This window comes from Idiotropiscis lumnitzeri, chromosome 4 (assembly GCF_059441095.1).
Source record: "Idiotropiscis lumnitzeri isolate Australia: NSW breed Sydney's pygmy pipehorse chromosome 4, RoL_Ilum_1.0, whole genome shotgun sequence".
Lineage (NCBI taxonomy): Eukaryota > Metazoa > Chordata > Actinopteri > Syngnathiformes > Syngnathidae > Idiotropiscis > Idiotropiscis lumnitzeri.
In genome coordinates this window covers 12,982,583-13,007,275 of record NC_142394.1, presented here as the reverse complement: position 1 = coordinate 13,007,275, position 24,693 = coordinate 12,982,583, and the positions used below count along the sequence as shown (strand labels likewise).

General features: G+C 40.5%; 1 pseudogene across 1 annotated transcript in view; it reads left to right on the top strand.

The window, feature by feature from the left end:
* The window catches only part of LOC148338179 (uncharacterized), a 118,610-nt pseudogene that overhangs the window by 56,363 nt on the left and 37,554 nt on the right, over window positions 1–24,693 (top strand). Inside the window, exon 3 of the transcript XR_015842921.1 lies at window positions 24,619–24,683. The product of XR_015842921.1 is annotated as an uncharacterized LOC148338179 (transcript). The remainder of the gene's footprint in view (window positions 1–24,618; window positions 24,684–24,693) is intronic.

Here is a 24,693-nt window from a genome sequence, read left to right as displayed (position 1 = left end):
TCAAAACTACTGCCATGAAATGTTGCCCCACAGCCCCTAGAACAGATAATGTTCGACCCATCCTATGTTGCGATTGGCCTTGTATTGAGTCTGTTTACATATTGGCATAATTAGATACTGTTGTTTTTTGAATGAGTTTGCTTTGCGAGTGCTATAGAAGTTAAATCTTGTCCACCACGTGTCAAAACAGGACGTCCGTTGGCCCACCCTCTTGTTTTGCAACATTGCTCATTTTCCCAAAACTAATAAGAATTCCGCACTCTGATTTGCATCCCTAGCCTGATCAAACCTGAGTTGCACAGAACTCACCACTCATGCTACCCACTTGTTTGTGCTCGCCATTGTCAACATGTTCAGGATCACGCCCTTTCTCCTGTTTACAATTTAGTTTATAAGAGATGAAGTGGGGAGGGAAAGTCCAAGAACAACAAGAGTTTGCTGGAAAGAGGCTTTTTAAGATGGCCCTGCTCTCTCATGTGGCCTCAAATGAGCAAATCCTGCATCTGATTTATTTTAGAGTGAATTTAATAGCAAACAGCTGGTATATCTGCTTGTTTAACAAAGTTAAGTCGAAAGATGTGTATTGATGCTTTGCCATCGGAAAATCATTACCTTTTCCTTCATGAGGAAACGTTCCTCAAGCTTCTACTTCTTTTTGCGCCTTAAGTATTGTTATGATTCACTATCATCAAACATAAACCATTTAGATGCACTGAAGCCAAACCAGAGGACGAAACAGATCGTCTTAACGCCGCTAAGATCTCGGCTCATGATTTTTCCCGGCAACGCACCACAAATCTGGTACAGGATTGCTCTTTTTCACATGAGTGAATCAAACCTGATATTTCCCATCAAAGAAATGTTCTTCCTCCAGGCTACCACCTTTTCCACCAGTAGAAGGTTACACGCCACATGGCATTTCATTGAGTGAAGACAATTAAGAGGAAGAGGTGACGTTGTCCTAAATACTACTTTATTACTACTTTAAATCACACACATCTTGGTTCTATTAACACGTAGTAAAACATCTATGAATCACAAAATCATTATCGTACCAGCCTGATAACCTACGATGACCCGTACGTATACACTATTGAGACCTTGACATAGAATCCGTCTGGGATTTCATCTGAAATCTCAATCTGCATATTTTTTATGCAATAAACTTCACTGATGAAGGTGATGGATCATAACAAGAGAAAACAATCCTTGCTTTCCTTAGTTCGCTGTTTTATGTCCTGCTTTCCTGCATGGTGATTGGCCAGCATTTTAGTCACCGCTTGTGTAGTCATTGGGTAGGCTCACTTCAATCATCTTAGAAGCAGCACAAAATTTTTCTTGTGAGTTCTTGTTATCATATCAGTTCATCTGAAGCCCTTCACAAATAACACTACATTCCTGAACATGATGAGCAACATGAAAAACTTGCTCAGGGCTCATGTAATGACCAATCAGGGCTCAGCTTTAGAAAACAGGTGAGCTGTGATTTCGACGAGTGGGCCAGCATAGAACATATTGTCAAGAAAATTGTGGGTTTGACCTCCCCTTTAAGTTTAATGTGTAAAGTAACAGTAATTGTCATATACTCAAACCAAAACAAGAACCCTTTAATTAATAAAGACATTTTTGGCCTGACGGTAAACGATGTAATTGTACTCAGCCCTTGTGAAAGAGCCAACAGCATTCTGTTCCTGTTGTTTCTGCATCTGCTTTGTGCTGTGCAACTCAAACCATTTTGGCCCTCTTATTGATAGTTTCCCAGAAGCATATTTTTAGAGTTCACGTCCTTTGACTTTCATTTGTGAGCAGTTTTGTTCGTTTGACTTCTCTCCAACCACATGCATATTGTGTCAGCTCTTTTAAAGAAACTTTAGAAATCTCTGGGGTTTTGTGTTACCGTCTGTTAGCCAGACCTCCGTCCTCCAACAAATTCATCAAAATTGACCATTTCCTTAAACACTTCCGTCATCAGATTCTCGTTCATCCGACCGCGTGCATCGCCTTCCTTTCACTCTGCTGCTTAGTGGCACCACATCTTCAAAAGTTCTTTCGGACCTCACCAAAGTCCTCACATAGCTGTAGAATCTCACTCTTGTCATTTCACGTTTGTTTTGATGAAGTTCAATGACGTTATTCGGCGTCTCAACTTTTGAAACGATACCTTCCTTCATCTCGGTGACATCAAGTGATTAACCCTTTACTGCTTCACTATGTCACTGCTCGTTGGCATGATTACTGACAGACATCGTGTCAATGCAATATGAGCTTCGCACTGTCCGAAGGGATTTTGGAGAAGATTGACAGTTGGTTTGAGTCTGTGGTTTGAGACGCTTTGAATCATTGTTATGAACGTCTTGGGAGGATTTCAGGGTTGATCAGGCAGGAAATCACTTGGTAAGCCGCACACATGGAACAAACACCAGCGTAATAATCTTGTTGAATGTCTGCACTTGGGAATAACCTTGTTTCTTTCTCCCTCAAGTGACTGATAGTTGGGGAATTCTGCATAGGGAAACAATCTTCAGAAGATGGAGCTTTGCATTTTGTAGCTCTGCCAATCGTGTATTATTGATAAACATTCAAAATTAATCATGTGACCCATTAATTGTTTGTATTGTAGAGATTGTCCTCTATGCCTTTTTGCTTTTTGAGTTTTGGAGTGGATTGTTGGAATATAACTCAATTAAGAACGCATATTTTCTGCCATTCACATTTTTCCAAACTATGAAGAAGTAATAATTGTTAATTTTCCAGGCGAACGCTAAAGAAAATATCTTCATCCCTGTTGAGAATCTATAGAAACCCTTATATGCTCTCGGGCTGCAGGTCGGCAGTGATCGCCTCACACCATCTCCCCGACAGTGCACAAATAAACACAGAACAGGTGGGGGGTGGGACACGCGTGGGCGAGATCGCACGGGAACGCGAGTCAAAGGCAAGATGATGCGAGGATGTAGGCAGTGCGATGCAACAAAATGGACATCCTGATGCATCCCAGACGTGTTTGATTCGTCAGATTTGTTGATAAAACTGAAAGCATCGCATTGTCTGACCATCTTATGTCTGTCTGTCACAATCGTGCAGGCAGAGACTCCACTAAATCATAAATTTCAAAGGTGGTAGCTGTGGCAGACTTAGCTTCTGTGGAGCAATTGCACGGGAGGATCAAGGCGCTTTATCGCCTGAAACAGTTTTTTCTCCTCATCGGATGAGGAGAAACGGATCCTTTGCAACTATTATGGATTTTTAAGCAATCATTTTAATTCAGTTTTTACATAATACAGGAAATTCTAAATTTAGAGTTGCGTGCCTTCAGTTCAGTCTCATGTTGTGCCACAACTGCAAGAGTTTAAGCATGTACTAAACAACAAGAAGAAGAGGTAGAGAAGGTCCCCATTTGGAATTACCATAATTTCCGGACTACAAAGCGCACCTGATTAAAAGCTGCAACAACTGAATTTAGCCATAAAACAAATGTGTACACAAATTGGCCGCTTCGCTTTATTAGCCGCGGGTCTCCACGCTATAACATGGGGTATTATGAAAGAAAAAAACTTTTAATTACTTTTTTCCAGTCAATGACGAACACAACTAGCCTCCCAGAAACTTTCTCAGTCTCTCTTGCTGTCGCATGAGGCAAATTTGTAGATGAGCTAGAGCAGCCTTCATCACGTAGCAGTTTCAGAAATGCTTTTTTTTTTTTTTTTTTTTACCCAAAACTGGGTTATTTTTTTACCCAACTACTTTTAGAGCAGAAATTCACGGTACTTGATCCTATGAACACACAACCTCTTTCCAGGTGAATGTCGTTTCAGACTTATGATAGCTCAGTTGAGTGGTCATTGTTCATTTGATCTTCTGTATGAGACTGTAGCTAACCATGTCCAGACATGTCTATTGGAGACTTTACTGTATACCGCAGGCTATAATTAACCTGAGATGATGCACTGACCTGTGACAAATAGGCTGTAACTCTATCCCCTCTCTGCTTAGCGTAGCACGGTCTGGCACGGTGCGACTTGCTACAGTGTAGAGTCCGAGGGGTCCACCGGAGCAATAATGGCCTGAGGAATGTGGGAAGTGAATATGTTGTAAGAAAAGGCCAATACAGTAACTTCTGCATCCTGATTAGCTAGCCATGCACTTTAGCAATTAGCATCCTCCATATACTCCTGCCACGTTCCCAAGCATAAATCTTGCAAAAAAAGAAAAAAACACACAAACAATAGCTCCCTAGAGCTTTAAACTGTGTGACACCGCAAGTATGTTAACTGGGGCTGGCTCTGGTCGCTGTGCATTAACTGCACATTCCAGTGGTGAGGATAATGGCAAGTTCTATTAGAGGCTATTTGTGGCTCTTTTGTGGCGTGTTTCACCAGATTCCAACATTAGTCTGGGTTTTAACTTTGTCTGGAAGAAGAGACAAAACAATCGAGAGGTAATGGAATCCACACTTGGATCCCTCTGTTGTGTTTGCAAATTGTTCTTCGTACCTGCGTGAAACTGCTATTCCCATACTATGGGAGACCATGTTGCAAAGCGGAGAAGGGTGGCCTGTTGACACTGATCCCTTGCAGGGGAACTTCCTTCTTTCGGGACCATAGAAAGCAAACAAGCTAATCAGAACCAGCACGTCGGCCCATTTTTTGCTCTGAGGCTTTTTCGGATGCACGGGACGTCAACCGCAGAGGAGTTTCGGTGATCATGCTAAATAAATTGATAATAAAGATTTATATTATAAATACTGTACATGTATTTATACAAATTATGATGTAAACGTCTTTCCCCACATTTGTAATTAATGTATTTGTGAGCCCGACACTTCCAGCTGTATAAACATTTTTCCCACTGCACTCTACATGAGCTTTGACCTTAAACAAGTTTAAAGATAAATGAATGAATGATGATTCCCCACCTTGAATGCTTTATACAGTTTACCAATGAGTGTACATTTTGGAGAGCTACAACCATACAGAAGCCCTTACGCTTGGAGTAATCAGATGCAAGTGCAGTGTAGTGAAAGCGTTGGAGTCCTGGCTTACACCAGTGTTTGGATGCTAAAATCAGGGGCGGGCTTAAAAAAAATTCTGTTGACTTTTGTAAAGTCACATTATCATTCAGTTCCCACTAAATGACAAATAAAAGCCACATTTAGCATGGATGTGAAATTCAGAACAGGCACAGTTTGACGCAAGATGACTCAACCTCGTTTGATCACAAGAGGGTTGGAGCTTTTAGATTGGATTTTACCCATTATCCTCTGTTTTCAATGTGCTAAGGGGAGTCTGATAGGAATGATGTATGTGAACCTTTTGCGCCGTGTTGAGTTAGGTCTATGAATTTTGGTCCTGGCCATATCTTCTCCTGTCAGCACGCTCATGTTGTGTCACTGACCTCCACCAGGGGGGTACAGACAGACAGACACTGACTGAGGAGGAATGGAGTGCTGTTCCTCATCCAAAGCTTAACTAGGCCCTTGGTTGCCAGGTTGTGGGTCTCTGCTCACTCAAGGTCTGACCTTCATCCGAGACCAGCCAGCACATGCTCCGTTTGCACACCAGTGCACTGAGCATTTGTGTACATCATGCTTTCAAAATCCAATGCAACACTTCTGGTAATACAGTTTAGGGAAATGGATGAGCAGCAGTAAATTGTCACTTTTGATAATGCTAATGTTTTAAAATGTTAAATTGCCAACATGTCTACAAATGAGTTAACCTTTGTATAGTAAAACTTCAAAGGGTGAATTATTGACCTAAATGTCACATTTATTTCACATTCAGATTAAACATTCAAGTTATTTTGTTTTATTAATTATTTATTCTTATTTGTATCTGCTATTCTCATCATCAAACCAGGTCATGTTTGCCATAAGGAAAATAAATTTTGTGGTTATATATATATATATATATATATAATTGTTCCTTCCAGTTTCAGCAACCCGTCAACCAGCTTTCAAATAACTCTTGTCAAGTGCATCATTCTTTCATTCCTTATTATTCAATCTCAATGTAGTATACTGCACATGTGTGTGTGTGTGTTTATTATAATGTGTATTGCATGTCAAGAAAACGGGAAACATTTAGAGACACACACACATTCATAATATAAACAAAGCACAGATGAGTGTAATATCTAACGCAACCCTAAGTGGAAAAAGGTGCAATAAACGCTGTTCCTCACGACCGTGAAAATGAAAGCCCTCACAAAAGTCTAAATATGCCAAACACTCGTGTTATCAAATCAAAGGCTGCCTCTGTTCTACTCTGTGTTGACACTTTCGAGAACTTCAGAACATGCTGTTGACTAAAATGAAAAATGTTTTCCTCGTGGCTCCGCCGTGCGTCGTGTCACACGCATTACTGAAGCAGAGAGAAGAGTCATCACAACACAGCCCAATCCAAAGTGTGGGTCAAGCATGAAAGAAATTGGATGCTTTGCCCCAGACAACTTTAACTTATGGCAAAGCACAGCTGAAGAACATTCATACGTGGGGTTACCTGAGATATTTACTTCACACAAACACACGCTCACACACACCCACCTACACCCGCACACACGCAGGCTGCCGCATATGACACACTGCAGAACACCTCAGTGGGAGTACTGTGCATGTTAGGGTGTGTGCAATTAGGAGATTAGGGTCGATGCTTGTCTTTTGTGTGCGCGTGTGTATGTGTGTGATGGAGAGCATGTGTGCGCACGTGAACCCGAGAGCAGCTCGTTGAACCGAAGCAGGTACAGGTCTCACAGAGGTGAGTCATAAGATGCTGGAAACGCTTCAAAGTGGGTACAATCGAATGAGCTGAGAGAATCTGGATTTTGCAGATGGAAGACGAAGAATACTGTACTAAAGGTAAAGGTTTGCAGTGAATGAGTTTGTTCTCTGCGTTTAAGCCGTTCTTGAGGGAGCAGTGCATAGCAACGTGCTCAAGGGAACTGACTGGAAATGTTTTGGAGAACTGAGAAAACCAGCAAGACAAGAGTGGAACATGCTAACTCGCGTTCTGAAAACCTCAGTCGGCTTTCCAGAGTGGTTCAAGGTGGGAGCAAGCGAGAGGCCTTCTTCGAAGCACTCTGCCGAAATATGACAATATATCTACTGCTTATCTTGTTGCTGGATCACAGCCTAATTTTTTTCTACTGCTACTACAGCATAGATTAGTCGCCAGTTGACATTTGCATTCTGAAAGTTAGTTGTGTGTTATATAATATCAGTGTGCTTGTCAAAATTATACAGTGTCCTCCGTTGATCTCAGGGGATACGGTCCAGACTCTCCAGCGATAGCTGAAAATTTGTGATGGAGTGAGTCGCCTCCCACGTGCTTTAAACACACTTTAGCTTATGACAACATACTTTTGAAAAGTATTCTGTCATGCTTGCCTTCATTCTCTCATTGGCAAGGGAAGACCGCTGTTTTGCTCGAATAGTTCCCAAATTGTTTGTTACACTGTTAAACGGACACATAAAATAAAAGGCAATTAAACATTGTTTAATGAAACACTTAAACTCCAGAATGTTCAATGAAACCACATGCAGTTGTGTGGAATGAAAGTCTGCTATAATTGCTAAAAAATAACGTGAAACTCAATAAACAGCCTACCGGAAATGAGATGTTATATTACGACAAAGCCTCATAAAATGTTTTTTTTTTTTTTCATCAAATACTAAAAAAATGCAGAGAAGCGGCAAGTTACTTTCATGACCTAATATATTACATATTACTAGTTTCTAGAAATTGAAAGTAATAAGTTCCTTTACAATATTGCTGTCTGTGTAGAGTAATTAGTTACTCAAGTTTAAGTTACTTGTTTTTTTCTTGAATCAGGTATTAATTTATTTAATGATTTCCATACTTTAAAAGCAAAATGCAAAATTTGCCACCATACTGTTGCTGGTAAAGTTAACATCTGAGAATATCGCCGCTGGAAATCACGTTATGTCCAATTTTATTTCCATGTAAATGGGATGTCTGTATTCCCATTCACATGTTGTTTTTGACAGAATAGCGACAATATTTAACCATATAATGTTTAATGTTTTGACTTAATGGTGGGAGATCACTGCCTAGGATGAATATTTGTATCAATAAAATTTCAGTTTTTTAATTTAAATATTGGAGCTAGTATTTGGCCCAGTAAATAAGTAATCCCAGATTGTGAACAATAAATATTTACACACAAATAATAATGATAAAGTACACTTGGTCTAACAAAGCAGGTAGATTGATAGATAGGGCACATGTAATAAAAGCAAAGATATGTATTGATAGATTCAGAACTGACCTGACTATAGTTTTTTTTTTCTTCAATGTGCAGTCAATCGTAATTCTCTTTCTTTACTGTACATGGAGGCAAAGGTTCGAAATTGGAAAAAAATGAGAGGGAGAAACAAGCGCATAAAACTCTGATTTAAAGGGTCTATTATAGTTTGTCCTATTAGAGTTGCCATAGCGTGAAAAAAAAAAAGGATACTGTAGATTTTAAGAATATCCTTAAAAAGATCAAGTTTGTCTTTGTAGAATATGTTTGCAGCAATATGCACAACAAAAACAGTTTACGTCAGGGATTGTGAGGTCAACGTACTTAAGAGTGAAGAGAAAAAAAAGAATGAAGCCACCTGGCTGATGGTGCAGCTGCACGGGGCAACGCTGATGTTGAGTGTCACTGTGAAGCCTGCAGAGCCATAATGAGAGAATCCATCAACAACCGTCTGAATGCACGCAAGATGCAGCTGGGACTCTCAGTGCTCTACCATCAAAAACATCTTTCTTTATGGCTGCAATTGATCAGTCAATAAACTTTCTCATTTGAAAAGATTTTTTTTTTTACTGTATCATAGCTGTTTTTAATATCCTGACTCAATGACTTCTATCAGTTATTCCCTGGCGACCAATCCATGGTGTACCCAAAGTCAGATGAGTGAGGCTCGAGCTGACCTGCCACCCAAACTGTACATGCCTGAATTTTATGCTAAACACATTTCTGACTGTTTCGGCTGGTTTGGCTACTCTATTTTTTACGGGCTCATTTTATAGCTTGCATGTATACCTTCACCACTAACAAATTACAAACAAGGGAAATGACTTTGCCTGTGTTCTGTATCGTCAGCCTGGCCTTACATTGTTATCCCAAGCCATGTGTTTCCTAACAGCTGTGCTGGCTCACTGAACCAAAGCAGCATGGATGACTGCTAATAACCCAGCCTAATAATCCCTATATTACCTAATGTCTTTCCTTCATTCTCTGCCATTTAATAGCCATTCATTATCGTGCTAACAGTCAGTGCCATTGTAAATAGCGTCCCAGAGGCGGGGCTTAAACACTGGATGGCGGCCGTTCGTCACTATGGCAGAGCAGTAGGGTCGCCTTCTGCCCTGAGGTGCTGATGCTTGGTGATTACACAAGGTCCCACAGAGGTGAAGCAAATGGAAGTCCCTTCTTGTTAATGAGTGCTTGGAACGATAGGAAACGCGCACACAAACATCGTCTCAAGGAAGAAAATGAATGCCTTCCTCTTCCTCCGTGGAACTCTGGGGGCACCGGTTGAGCGTCCTCACAAGTCGCTTGGCGTTAAACGCGCTCAACATCTTGATTTGAATTAAAGTCACGTTTCCTGAAGGTGGCGAACTCAGAGCGTTTGCACGATGATGTGACAGAGTCATGCAAGTGGTTCTGCTTCAAGGCAACGCGCCTCTCACTGCTTCGACCTTAAGTCCTTTAAATTGAGGATCAGGACTACGTTTTGGAATATCAAGAGGCTCAGCAGCACATGTCTTGATTACACTGTTGAGGCCCAATTTGAACGCCCAGAGGAGGCTCCCCTTCGGGATGGCTGACCTTACACTAGGGACTTTGGGAACTTTACAGGAAACCATTAAGGAAACAAGACATTTCCGACCGCGGGGAAAAACCGAAGAAGGGGGGGAAATGGACTCTTCAGGAGTAAATTGTTTGGAGTATAATAGTCACGTGTTGTTTTTACGTTGCTATTTTGTGTGAGGTGAAGCTCACATGCTAGCTGCAGGTTGTATTCAAGTCACATCAATTCTGCTGTCAGAGCACCACCGGAATGTTGAAACGTCACTCTCATCCCTTTTGGAAAACTGCCTTACATTCTTATAGCCCAATTTACGAAGATCCCAATTAGCTCACACCAAATTGTCACTCTAACTGATTTGCACGCATTGTTGGCAACAGGTGGAAAAGTGGTTGGGAATGCTGTATTTAAAAGCGGATTTTGCTTTTTTTCTCTGATTCCATCAATTTCAAAATGAAGTTTGGAATTATACAACGTCTTCGGTAGAGACCTCCACCAATTGTTACCGGGAGCTGAAATGACTCAGATGCAACTCAATGCAGGTTCGAAAGACGTTTGTGACGTTTATATGGCATGACTCCTTCTTGCGTATGGCTCCAAGTCAGCTCTCATTCGAAAATCATTCAGAAGGTCCGAAATTGCAATGCTGACTAGAAAATATGTCATCATGTTTCTGGCATTTTAAGATTTCCCTAGAGCAGAAACGTTCGCCATGCCGCCTCTCATTTTGTGTTGTGTTGTGCAGGTTTGCTTCTGCTTTTGCATTTGCTCAATATGTCGATTTGCATACACCCCTCATAGAATGCACCAAATTATCTACGCTGCAATACTGCCCGTTTGGCAAACAGATATCTGTGTGCACCCGATTAGTGGATCCGCTGCCATATGTGCCCACTTCTGCATGCATGAACCTTTCGTAAAACTTGGAGCCATGAAACGTGGGCGCTTGGGTGCTTAAACAGTTGGTGGTCGACAGTGTATTGACACATGGAAGCAATTGTGTCTCCCTCCCTGAAATATTTATGTATTGGTGAATTATTCTAAGCATGTCCTCTGTGTTTATTTCTACAACCATGGCAGGACAGCCAAGCACTTGCTTAGCAGAGAAAAAACATTTTTTTGTCTAAAATGGGCAACAATGCTGCAGCAAATTTGAGCCAATCTTAGCCGTTTAGAGTTCCGCATCCCTGCTTTTGCTTCGGCTTCTTTTTCTTTGCGCCGCTCCACGTCCAAACACTGTTACTGGCTCTGCATAATATTTTGATATCTGTCATCTAATGCTGTTATGAAAGACCCAAAGGGAGAGGAAATAATGTTTTTTTTGTGGTCTCCATTCCTACCATAACACGCCCGTACCAATCTCCGATGGGAGCGCTTGTTGTGATGTCTTATGGCAGCAGTTCAAACACACACGCACAGTCTACGTGAGGTCTAATGCGCCACTCCATTTGTTTAGTCTTGACGCACTGCACTCGAGCGCCGAGCCACTTTTCTTGATTCGTTCCCAGACATTCAGCATTGTCTATTGTGTTGCTGTCTTTTCACGGATGTGGAGAGGGTTAGCGAATGCATTGCTATTGTAAGCGTCTGATCCAAGTGACCTATGCGTAATTGTTTGATGTAGAGCATCCGTTTTTTTAAATAGCACAGATGTTCCAATTACACTCTTTATATAGGTTTTCCTATGTTAACAAGGGCGAAGTTTTCTTCACTGACTGGTGTCGCCTGTCTATTTGCACCAGATGTGTCAAGTAATGTAATACAAATGGACCCTCTTTGGCTGAGGATGACAGCTTGTCAGAGACTTCCTTTATGCTAATACACCAAAAAAAATGTTGTAAAAATGAGAATCCCGCATGGCCTGCTTCTGAAATATCAAAGCCTAGAGACCGCCTCTATTAGTATGAAATCAACATTGCTGTTCAGAGCTGGCGATTTCTTGTCCTCTACATGTGGCCAGTTTGAAAACAACATATCAGAAAGAAGGAAGCGCGATCTCTCATCACTGTTTGAAACGTAAACACTAAATGACTGATTCATCTGAAATAACCTTGAAGGGTTGGGAATAATGCTGTAAATTTTCTTGAGACCAAAATGATCAGACAAATATACATATGGATTGCAGTGATATTTTATTGATTTTGTCTTCATAAGCATTAATGGTATTAAAGTAATTCAAAGTAATCGAGTCACATTGCTTTAATAATTTGGTACTTGGATTATGTTACTAACTACATATTAAAGACGTAATTAGTAAATGTATCACTATACTTTTTTAAAGTAACCCACCCAAACTCTGCAACAACTACATTCACATCTAAAGGCAACTTACAGTTGTCAAATATCCTAAAATGCATTTTATTTTATTTTCATGCTGGTGCAAGCCACATTATCCAAAGAAAAATGACCTCGTAAGCATTGGGAGAACATGCAAACTCCGTAAAGGTGGGACTGTAGCAAGACTTGAACCCAGGATCTTCCACTGTTGGGTAAGGCATGAAGAGCTAGGTCACAGTGCTGTTTTTTTATTTATTTATTTATTTTTTATTTTATTAATTTTGTACTGCACTGACTTAAGTCAGTAACACATTAAAACTCTAGGGGGAGCCATATGCTGAGCTTAATTCAATCTTTGTAGACAACTCTCAACACGCAAGCACACAGAGTAATTAATAACCCCGCACTTTAGTGCAATGCTGACAAAACACAGCGGAAATGTTAAAGTGTGAGTCATCAAGGCGCTTGTTTAAAATGGGATTCATTACAATCGGATGTCTGCCTAACAAGTTGACCCTGGCATAGAGTCATGCGTGTTTTTTTAGTGTGTCACATGCAAGATGAGGTGGGTAATGGGGAGGGGTGAGGAGGCTTGGTACACTGAAATCTGAAACACTGAGAAGCAGTGCTGATGGAAGTCGAGCATACCGAAGGACAAGTGCAGCCTGCCTAAAATGTGACAGAATGAGAGCAGAGGTGGCTGAAAGTGCAGCAGGTGTGCGTGCGCGTGCGTGTGAGGGAACGTGAGCCATAGGAAGTGTTGAGCCAGACGGGAAGACGTGATGGGAACATGAGAATCCTTCTTGGACTGACATCAGTGCTTCACCCATAGGTCAGAAGTAGAGAGGTGTGGGCAGCTCAAGTCAGAAGGTCAATTAAAAAAAAAAATAGCTCCAACCACAGAGATCTCAAAATCAAGTGAAAACACGTGTTTGCTTGTTGGTGTTTTCATCAAAGCCTTTCGAAGGCGAATGTGAGCTGAGGCCGCAAAGAAAAAGTGTGTTCCTGTGTGAGCTTCGCAGGTCACTTGTATAAGAGTACAGTGGCAGATTTATGGGTTCCATCAGCTTGAGGAATGGAGGTCACATGTTGGCTGTGTTACACGCCTCAGCAATCACACACTCATACAGGAAGCTGTAATGTACGCAAAAATACCATCCAGGTTGTGACCTTGTCAAAGTCCGAGCAATAGTTTAGACAATGTACGAGGCTTGACACAACATGCTTTGTCGGGGGTGAAAAAGTAAAAGACTGATGGAAGAGTGAGAACGCTAAGAACTGGATACATAAAGAGTCAATCTGTGGTCCAGCATAAAAGTTGATCTTTCTGCCCTTGATGATCATGACCATAAAGGTGAAATATTTGCATATTTATCGTGCATTTATCGTTATTAAAATTGCTCAATTTATCGTGAAATTGATTTGAGGTCATATCACCAAGCCCTACTATGGATGGTCCTAGAAGACCGCAAAGTATGCGAACCGATCACTCTAAAGTTTATTCCACTACCACTATGTTTTTCATTTAGCGATCTAAATGCTTGCTTGTTTTTGCATGTAGTTTATAATGTGTAATTTACAAGGGGTACCCCATGGTGGCTTGTACAATTGGAAAATGTTCTCTTCAATGTTTAAAACGGACCTAATGAAGTTAAATATGGTTAGCGTTAGAGTTTCTGTCACTGACGAACTTGTTTGATGGGGAAATATGCATGAACCTGCTCATAAAACAGTTGTGTTCCTTCAGTATTTTCTCTGGCTGTATTTATGAGATATATTTATTTCTGTAGTCAAACTTGAAAAGTACCGCAATTTGACACTGAATGCTGTTTAGTATCTGAAGCGAAGTTAACTATGTGTTTCAAACTCGGTCTTAATTTGCCACAGCAACCACAATTTCATATTGTATTTTTGGAAAAGAGGGGGGAAAAAAAGCATCAGAAAATGTAATTGCAGCGGGAAGAGAAATGTGTTCTCTGATTTATTGACCAGAAACACAAAGGCTTCATTATTGTTTGATGGGAGGGAGTTCAGTTCAACCATGAGCTGTTTTAGAAGGATTTATTAGACGGCTTCCATGAAAATGAAAATTTAGAGCAGAGGGCAAGTGTCCTTAAATAACATTCACATTGGCTATAGATACATTTTAGTGCTGTATCTCATGCCTTTGACACCCGTTGCCCTCGCACTCCGTTATGCCAAAATCATTTCTGCGGTTCTTCTGATTCTAGCAGATGTCAACGGAAAACCCATTTGGGATTGCACGCTAGAGTGGCACCAAACCATCGTTGCTATCAGGGCGCCCAGCTAGGAACAGGTCACTGCCTCGGGGTCTTCGGCATTTTATCACTGATCCGCCGAAATGAGATTCTCATTTTTTGTTGTTGGCAAGAAGATGCATCAGGGTTGTAGTGTAAAGAAGGAATTCCATTTCATCACACTTTAGGATCAGAGATAGGATGACTTTGGATGAGGCAACAGATGAGCATGTGTGGAGTGAAACGAGCTAAATGACCACTCGTTGCCTTGCGCCGTGTGCAGCTGCGCTTGCCTGCCTCTAACCTGTATGCTGCCACTTGACCTCCTTGCAAAGTCACCTGGTTCCAAATGCCAATGAAGAGATGCAAGCGGTCGACAGGGGTGGTCATGGTGGAGAATACCTTTTTGTCATCCCCTCGCAGCTGTGCTAGCTTTTATTAGTACATAGAAACAGTTGCATGTGTGGATCTCAGTCGGGGTGTAAAATTGCAGATCTTTGATATGAATCAATTGTATGCTCTGGTTGGAAGTCTTGTATTATAGAGATTTGCATTTGTATCCATGTTGCCTGCTACAAGAATGATTCATGGCAAATAGGAAGTCAAGCCTACTTAAGAAGCATCATCTTCGGATATTCAAAAATTCCAAATCTGAAATAATCCATTCCAGTGAAGGCCTACTTGATTCGGTACTTAGCAAAGCGCGATGCGCAGCCGCCCAACTCGCTCAATGTCATGGTGCTGCCGCGGCGCCGCGACAGCAATCACATTTTTCAATTTGGGCCACGCCACTGTGATGACAGCTGGCATGTTCAGTAGAACAGATGATAGTAGAGTGATTTCGGAGTGACAACAGCAAGATATTTGGCCAAGTTGTACAGTAAACGACATGGTTTACGTGTAAGGAAAAAAATGCAGTGTCCTGAGCTCTGAATGGGACACTTGGACGATTTTGCACCATGCATGACATGGTTAAGAAGATGCAGAGATGGAGTGAGATCTCAATGACGATGACTATACTAGCATGGTTGAAAGTTGGTCGAAAGTGAATTTTAGCTTTTTTTTAACAAAATGTTAGCTTTACATTTTGCATAATTACACTTTTCTATCAAATCTCCTCCTCCGACTGCAGGCAAAGGTAGAATTATGCTCGTTCATGTCAGGGTTCGTTCAAGATCGCACACGTTCAAAATGTCGTTGCGACAAGAAAAATCACTAAAACTATTGGCCAACGTTTTCGGAAGATTTGCGACATTGAATGAACGCTGTCAAACTCTTGCGCGACGCAATATTCGCTGCCTTCGAAAACACTCGCAGTTGTTCTCTGCTCTGTGGGATAGAGGCTTAAGCAAAGTTAATGGCAACTAATTTACTTCCAAATCTGCCTGTTGGCTAAATTAGGTTCCTATATCAAATATGGGCACGCTTGGGCTAGGGCGCTGTGGCCATTCTGCATCCTACTTCTTGGTGAACGCCATGAAAATGTGCAGAGGGAAAATGCCTTGCAGTTGAGTCATTAGCTAATTTTGCTTTGTTTTGTTTTCATTCCACAATGTTAGCAAAGCTATGGAAACGCATTGTTTTAATTGCATTAAAGACGAGCCAGTGCTAACTAGCTCCCAAACAACAACCTTGTTTTTGTTTTTTTCTTATGAGCATGAACGCAGTTAATCAAGAAGAAAAACAATTTTGTGTGAAGAGATTTTTTTTTTTTAATTGTGCCAAAATATCAAAATTGGTATTGTTAATTGTCACTGAAAAGATCATTTATATTTTCTTTTTTATATATAATTTATTATACATATCAGAGTCTGTACTTTTCTTGTTCAATGAGTACGTTTACAAAAACGAAACGGTTGCATCTGTACTTCTACCTAAGTACATAGTGTGAGATTTTGATTACACTTTTTCATGAAGAGTTGCCCATATTTGGACCCTCAGAGCACGAGAAGCTGATTGGACCAAATCTGGAATCTACCAATCGGAAGAGGGAGATACTTGCCACCCAATTCTCCCCTCCCTCCCTCCTCCTTTAAAGTTTACTCTCGGCCAAGCCTGCACCTGCCATGGCAATACAAATATAATGTTCTTGACTTGGAAACATGGTGTATGTTACCTGAATAACATCCTAGCACAGACACCAGCCAATGATGGCATGCGATGTGTAAGCAATATGAAATTCTATCTTGTAGGGGAATGTCTTTGAAATAAACACATGATCGTGTTTGAAAGCGTCCGCAATGATTTGATGAGTGATCGTAGAAATAGCATGGCTGCAGATAACTGTCTAGCAGTTTTAAGGAAGAGGATAACAAATGAAGTGCCTAGAGGGTAGTTACTGGACATGATCAGGATCTTTGAGGCCAATTTAAGAAAAACAATAACTGATCATGATCTAAGCACAAGATGGAACAATATGTCCTTTTAAATAAGTTATTTACTTTTTTCTTTTTTTCGTTTCCCAACCTAAAGGTTGTGGGGTCCATCCAAGACCATTGCGACCATGACTTGAGCGAGATTCTGAACCCCCAGTTGCTCTCCTGATGGCATGTCATCAGTAGGTAGATGAAATGCAGTGTGTAGCGCTGTGAGTGCCGACGGTAGAAAAAGGTCAATATGCAAGTGCCAGTCTATTTACCTTTTTTTTTTATTATGATTAATTTATTAATTTATTCATTCCAGAGGGGTTAATGCTACACTCAGAATTTTGAGTTTATAATCGCTACTGCCACCTGTGGCCGAAAAACTAAATTGCATACTTACTTTGCGTGCATGATAGATTCAGTCTTCTTTTCCCCCCCGCTTGTCATGGTGTTCCTTTGATTTCCTTGTTCTGAGAAACTTTGAGTTTCAGTGGCGTGCTAGACGGCGGTCTCTTCTAAGTTTAAACAATCCATTATGGTGAAATAATAGCATCTGGTCGCAAATCTGTGTGAACTGCGAGAACCCGATTTCGAACCCTGATATTTTGGGGCAAAATCCTACGGAGTGCAGCATTAATTCTAATGAGGCTATAGCCCCCACTAACCCCAGACTAGCGCCATCCCTGCTCTTACGGTATACATTTGAGGATGCCTAGTGGTATACAATGAGGTCATTTACAAGCATGCTATTCTAGTGAGATTTCTGTGGATTGTGGCTCTGCAGCAACAGTTCCCATTTTTGTATTAATGTTGGGATTTCTGGTTTCAGGAAAAAAAAAAAAACAATACTTCAGTCTGTTATATTTCATAGCTGTTTTCCAATCATTCACAGCAAGACAGAACTGTTTGTTACCATTCATCTCAGTTTTCCGTGCAGACAGGGCTTCCATGACAATTCTCTTCAAAGCACAGTGATTCAATGTGTGCTTTATAGCGATTCAAATCACTTGAAGACCTGCATTAGTGACTGTGGGAAATAATGCGAGTGACTCTCAAAACAATCCTGTACGACCTTCTCTGCTTGTGTTTACATACTAGATGAAACAGATAGCTCGATAGCAGGTGCTTGCCTAAATGTGTGACAGCTAGATGGGGATTTTAGTTAAATAATCTGATTCCTCGAATTGTGGGAGTGTTTTTTTAATATAGTCTGACTCTGCACTACACAAAAGATAAGAACATCTTACTCCAGTCTTAAAGGCTTTACACCGGCTCCCAATTAACTGGAGAATAGATTTTAAAATTCTGCTAGTGGTCCGTAAATGGTTTGGGTCCTGAATAACTTCAAGCAATGCCGATTGAACACAAACCCAGTCTGGCTCTGACGTCTGCCGACTCAGGTCAGTTAGTGGAGCCCAGAGTTCAAAGTAAACACGGTGAAGCTGCATTTAGCCAGAATGCTGCACACAAATGTAATAAGCTGCCGACAGAAACACCAGCACCAACTGTAAATGCTTTTAAATCCATGTTAGAAATGTTTCCCAAACTTTGATTAAGGTCCTCCAAATCTTTTAGATATTTTAGTAAAACGCTTTTGTTTGTTAACTTTTCTTTCAAATGTTTTTTAAGTTTTCTGTTAATGTGTTTAAATGTTGTCAGCGTACATTTTAGTAATTTTGTAAACTGCTTTTGTTTTCTCAGCTTTGCTTATGAATGTTGTTGATGTTGCACAAGGTGCAAACCCACTATATATATGAACCCGATCTGCTTACCTGCTGATGACAGAGAAGCCATTTGTACCTATTCCAAGTAGCAAAGTCAAATGTCAAGGGCATAAAAGCAATATGAGCACTGGAACGTAACACCCCAGTGGAAATACATTGGATACCCTTAAAAGTAAAATAATTAGTTTTTTTTTTCCTTCTGCCACTTTTGGGGTTAAGGGCTTCCATTCCCCATTCTTAAGAAGAACAATATGTTATATAACATGTGCATTTAATAATTTGGTTTGAAAAGATCTAAAAGAGCTTCTTTGGAAATAATTCATACCTCATTCACCTTGACCGCAGCCACAGTGGCTGTCATTAGCGTGTCTGACTTAAGTGTGACAGAATAAGCGATATAATGCAGCGCTAGAGCTACTTAAAACTAATGGCTGAGGGGCTTAGGGGCACTGTACATAAGCAAGGAGGCAGGAAAAATGATGCCGTCTTAAATAAGTCGTCAACTGTCAGGATAGCATTAGAGGCAGTGCGTGGGAGTCCTTCAAACTGTTTCCGAAAGCATGGCACACATTGTCCTCTGCTACACCCATATACATGCACACAAACACAAAGAATCTGCACTTAAAGTTATGGTGATTAGCAGACTTTTTGTTTTATTTTCTTACATTAAAAGAATCTCCCACGGAGCGGCTGGTTTTGCTTTAACATGTTCCAGAACATCGAACTAAGACCACATTTTACAATTAAATAAAGGATTTAAGATGCATGTTTTTTGTTTTTTATTCCAGTGAAAAAGTAACATTTGAAATAAATTGAACTATGACAAATGCACATTTATAGAGGCAAATTATTTTGCAGCTAGTGTGCCCATTGCCGATTTAACTTTTGTAGTGTGACATCATGGCGTACACTCACACCGCCCACTCGACAACTATATTTAGGTGCTTCCCTGAAGAATAGCCCCGGGCCGAATTTTGGTCCCAGTATGTCCCTAATAGTTGTACTTGCTGATCCACCAATATCGTAATCCTCTAAAGTGGACGATCCAATTGAGAGACCTCAAGCCAGCCATCCAGCTTTATTTTTGCAAGAAGTGGACTACACTCTGGACTAGTTGCTAGCCAATGTCAGCAATTCAAACATATTATCTTCATCAAAGACACTGATTTAAATTTGAAATCATATTTAAATATTGTTCAAAAAACTTGGCTAGTCTGCATTTGCAGCATCACTTAATGGCCAGTCCATCTCCTTCCTTACTTTGTGAAAGAACAAGCTTGTTCAGTACAGTACACACACACACACACATGCCCAAACCCGAGCAGCGTCAACAAACACACATCTTAATTGAGAAGATATTTATTTGAATATGTGTCTGATTCACTCGCGCCTGAATATGGTTTGTTTTATCTGGGTTTAGCTTATTTCCAGCATTGTCACGCAAGGGAATTCTTTTCATGACATGCACCAATTCTTCACATTCATAAGGAAGGACTCAGAAGGCAGATTTGGTTTGAGTTTGTTTTATTAAGTATTTGCTTTTTTGAGGGTGTTTTCAGACATGCTGTCGTTATTGCAACGTAGTTCCCAAATGTGTTATTTGTGTGGACATAAGGTGATCCGTCCCTCAGTAAAGAATTAAGACTGGCGTGTCCAGCTCCAATGCGGTACATGTACACACATTGCTGAAAAAGAGAAACAACAGGGAGCCTACATTGGTGTGTTGATTTTAACAAAGCTTCTCCACAGATGACCATATTCAGTGTTTAAATGGAAACAATAATATCCTACTCAAAAACTTCCACTGTGAGACAATATTTCTAATAGGCATTTTCAAGCTCCTAAACAAACAGCATAAACAGCGCCCTTAATGTCAGTGTCATTTAATCCTGTGGTCCATAAGTGAGGTAAAAAGCAGCTAAAGTAAAAAAATATATATATTAATAATAATTAATAATTATAATTATATATATATTAGATGCATCCATGCCTAGAATTTTTTTTAAGTATTAAAAAAATAATAAATAAATGGGGCGCTTCTTCAGAGAGGAGAAATGGTTGAGACTGAACAAGAGCCTATAACTTCCAAGTATAAGAAACGTGCATTTAAGAGAGCATATTTAGCAGTCTCATGATTATTGCAACAGATGATAATCAACGATTCTACAAAACTGATTAAAAAAAAAGAAATACACTGAATGCCTTACTTCTATATCAACATCAAATATTTGTGAATTGGGATTTTCTGCAATATGTGTGACCAAAACAAAATTATAAAGTAAACCTGACATAAATAACAATACATTACCCTAAGACCGTTCACTGTTTTGTCCGCATCCTATCGTGCCTTCGCTTCACGATAACCGTGACATGCGAGGACCTATGCGGCCTTTCAGCACCAGCTCAACGCAAACCACCTGCTGAACGCATCGGCACAGCAGACCTGCACAGCACCACGGTTTTATGCACACACTCATGGGAAAGCATAAACATATTCAGTTCTCCAAAGTGCACGCACATTCTGTCACAGAAATAATCCGCCCAAATCATTCCAGACGTGATGAAAGTTTCCTCAAGGGGGATAATGGGAAAATGTAACACTCATATATAGTGAAACAGCCCTGCAAGTTTTGGACAGCACGCGTGTTAGTGGGTTATTGTATCACTCTGCCCTGACAAAACGTGTTGATCAGAATCATTGTTAAACTGCTTTGACATTTTCTGTCCAAAATATGAGGACCGACACGCAATCAGTATGTGTGTAGAGCATCCCTTGCCAGCGTGATACTTTTCACTGAGGGGTTAAGTAATTTGCACTTGCGGTGTTCACATGTGTACGATGCGCGTATGTTTTTGTGACCTCGGAGAAAGAAAATCATTAGTGCATAAAACAGACTTTCTTTCCATCAATGGGTAAAAGTTTTTAGGCTTTTCGCTTCATTGCTTAATTGATTGGCATAGCCAACAATTATTGATGGTTCTTCAAAAAAAGTGTAATGAGACTGTATATAAAGTTGTTTACGAGTAACATACAAATCAGTTCACTTTTCCAATTAGATCTTTGGTGAATTAAAGACTGCACCATTTATGTATAAAATAAAAAAAAAATAACAAAAAGCAGCTAGTTGGTGTTGGAGTATGGAACTAGTCGGGCCAAGAATTAAGACCCAAAAAAAAGAAAAGTGATTTAAAAACTATGTGCATCCGTCCACCCATTATCAGCCGGGTCAGGTCACGGGAAAGGCAGCGGCTTCAGCAGGAAAGCCCAGACAGCATTTTTTTTTTTGTTGCGCATTATTTTATGATGTGAATAATGCAGACTCAATCGTAAATTGCTTTTCTCAACATCAGCAACACTTTGTTGACTTTATGTACAGACTCAGTCTGTAAGCATAATAAGATCATGCTTCAACATATTTAGTTCTTCGTTTGTATATTTTTTTAGCAAATGGAAGGTTGTGGAAAAGTCTAAATAAAATAATAAACGACGATGCTGAGATAATATAATAAAGCTTTAGCAGTAAAGTTGGAGTCCAGTTCAGATTGTGCCCAATCTGTGAATTATTTCATGAATTCCAAGAGAGTGACACTTGGCCTGCGGGGGATGAGTCACCCAGCATGTGAATCACCTCCATTTTTGAACCGTTTACATCCACAGCCTGTGTCTACCCTTCCTGTTCACCCAGCCAGTTTTTATTGGAAAGGAAGTTGGACAAAGACGAGGAAAGTTTGACAGATCTGGAGACGGCGAGGGAGATGTCAGATGTTTGGATTCATCCGGATGCATAAAATGTGTCCGCTCCAGTGATGGGAGTTGATCCGAAATGTTATTGGAAGTTCATGAATTCAAGGCATTACTTTTTCTGCCTGAATTGGTTTGACAACATATGGAATTGTCAAAGACTTATAATTACTTGTGGCTTTTTCAAAAAAGATGGATGGATGAGTAGACACTATAGAAAGAAAAAACGGATGAAAACGTAATATTTCCGCAAATATATGGCCAGTGATTTCTCTTCACTGAACTGCAGAGAATATGAGGTGTTTATTTAAAAGATTGATTGATAGGAAACCTTGTCCCTGTGTACGTGTGCATGTCCGTGCGTTCATTTGAGTCTTTATTGTTCTCAATTATTGCACACAATGTGAGCTACAAGAGTGGAAAGTCAGGGTGGTGTTCTTTAAGTCCTGCACTTTGTTACCTGGAAGCACTTTGTTTGTTATAAACGGCACCATAGCTTATTTAAGGCAAGCTGTGAAAAACCGAAGATGAGTGTGTGTGTGCGTGTGTGTGTGTGTGTGTGTGTGTGTGTGCTGCCACAATAGGTGGAAACGTGTGCGTGCGTGTTGTGTTCAAGACACATTTACAACTACTATTCAGGCGTTGATGGAGAAATTAGTTCCAAACCTGCAGATCGCAAATGAGATCGCATTTTGTGTGTGCAGCCCTGAATTATAGCATGTAAAGACAAAGATCTTGGCACGGATCCATGTGTTTGTTTCCTCAGATATCAACACTAGGCCGCAGCCCATTTTTAGAAAACTGTAGCACTTAAGATACACGTGTACACAATCCCACATGTGTTTCCATGCGAGTATCATCATCATGCTCTAATGAGGATTCTCAATAACAACTACTCAGAAACATTGGACTCGATCTCCTCGATTAATCACGAGACAAATGATTAAATATTAGTTTTAACGGAAAAGAAGAATCTCACTGAATCTTCTGAACTGCTGCTTCAATGTTAGTATTGTCTTCCAAGCGGTAATCTACTCTGTACTGGTCAAAGTAAATTTTTTGTCTTTACTATTAAGGACTAAACTTAATTTTATAGTTGCATGATGAGGACAATGTCAAAATGTTACTTAAAATAAGTCAAGAGGAAAAGCACATAGATCTGAGTACTCGCAGATACAGAGTACTGATACTTGCAATTGTGTGGATTTTTTTAATTTTATTTTTCTCAAATAACTTTCATAAGCACTAACGTTTCTTAAACACGGTTCAAGTTTCAGTCAAATATAAAACTCTAAGGCGAAGGCATCCCAAAAATGTTCTTTACAAGAATTTGTTCTAAACGGCACATCTCAAGGGGCGGCCATTTTGCCACTTGCTGTCGACTGAAAATGACATTACAGTTGCTTAGGGCTCAACTAATGACCAATCATGGTTCAGTTTCAGAAAACATGTGACCCTATGGGTTTGCTAAGAACTTGTGTATTTTGCTGCTTAACTCATATTCTACCAATGCAATATTAATCAGAATGCCATGTTTAGACTTGTTAAGTTGCATAGAACATTTGATTGAAAATAATTTTTCGGGGTTGACTTCCCCTGAAAGGTAATGAATTATCAGGACTGAGATTTGAACTTCCAACTGCTTGTTTTTCTAACCGTCATGACACACATTTCACTTAAATGTTGCTTGTAGCACAAGGCATTTCAATTTTGCGGCATCTCAGTCTGAACATAAGGTGGCACTGTGCAAAACGAGCGCGTACAGTAGATTTGTGACAGGAGCGGAGTGGCTCGGCTGGAGCCAATCAGAACAGAGGGATGGGCGACAGAAATGATACGAAAGAATCATGACCTTATTGAGCTCTTTCAAATAATTATAAATATATTCATTTCAACCGAGCAATAGTGACAAAATTTTTAAGTGTGAACCTTGCTTAGTTACTGGATAGAAGTTGACGTAAACCCGTAGTGGTCTAGGAATGATTCATGGTCATGTAGCAGCATGAAGTCCGGGATTCCGTAAATCAAACTTTTCACTGACCACATCAATCCTCCACTCCACACTGCTCCCTTATTTTACCCCCCCACAACCCAACCACACCGGGACCTGCATGATGCCAAAGCTACGAGCGCTTATGACCTTCAGCCAAAGAGAGCACAGAAACGGTCGCCAATATGCTTGAGGGTCTATCCGAACGCAATGACATTTTTTGTTTTGACATCTTGCGCATAACATTTGAGCGTACGTCAAAGTCACTCATCCATCTACGGCTGACACTCAACGTGAGGTCGGCTGCGTGTGATCAGCGCACACAGGATGCCAGACAACACATGACCGCCTGCAAAGAGACAACAAGCGAGGCTCACTTGTTCCCTACTCGAGCATTCTGTGCCCATTTGGGGAATTTATTGCTTCATCTGTGTGTTTTCACAGGGCCTCCCGGAAAGCGTGGAAGGATGGGAAGAAGAGGGGAACCGGGTAAGTGAAGCCCACCACCTGTTTTGTTTC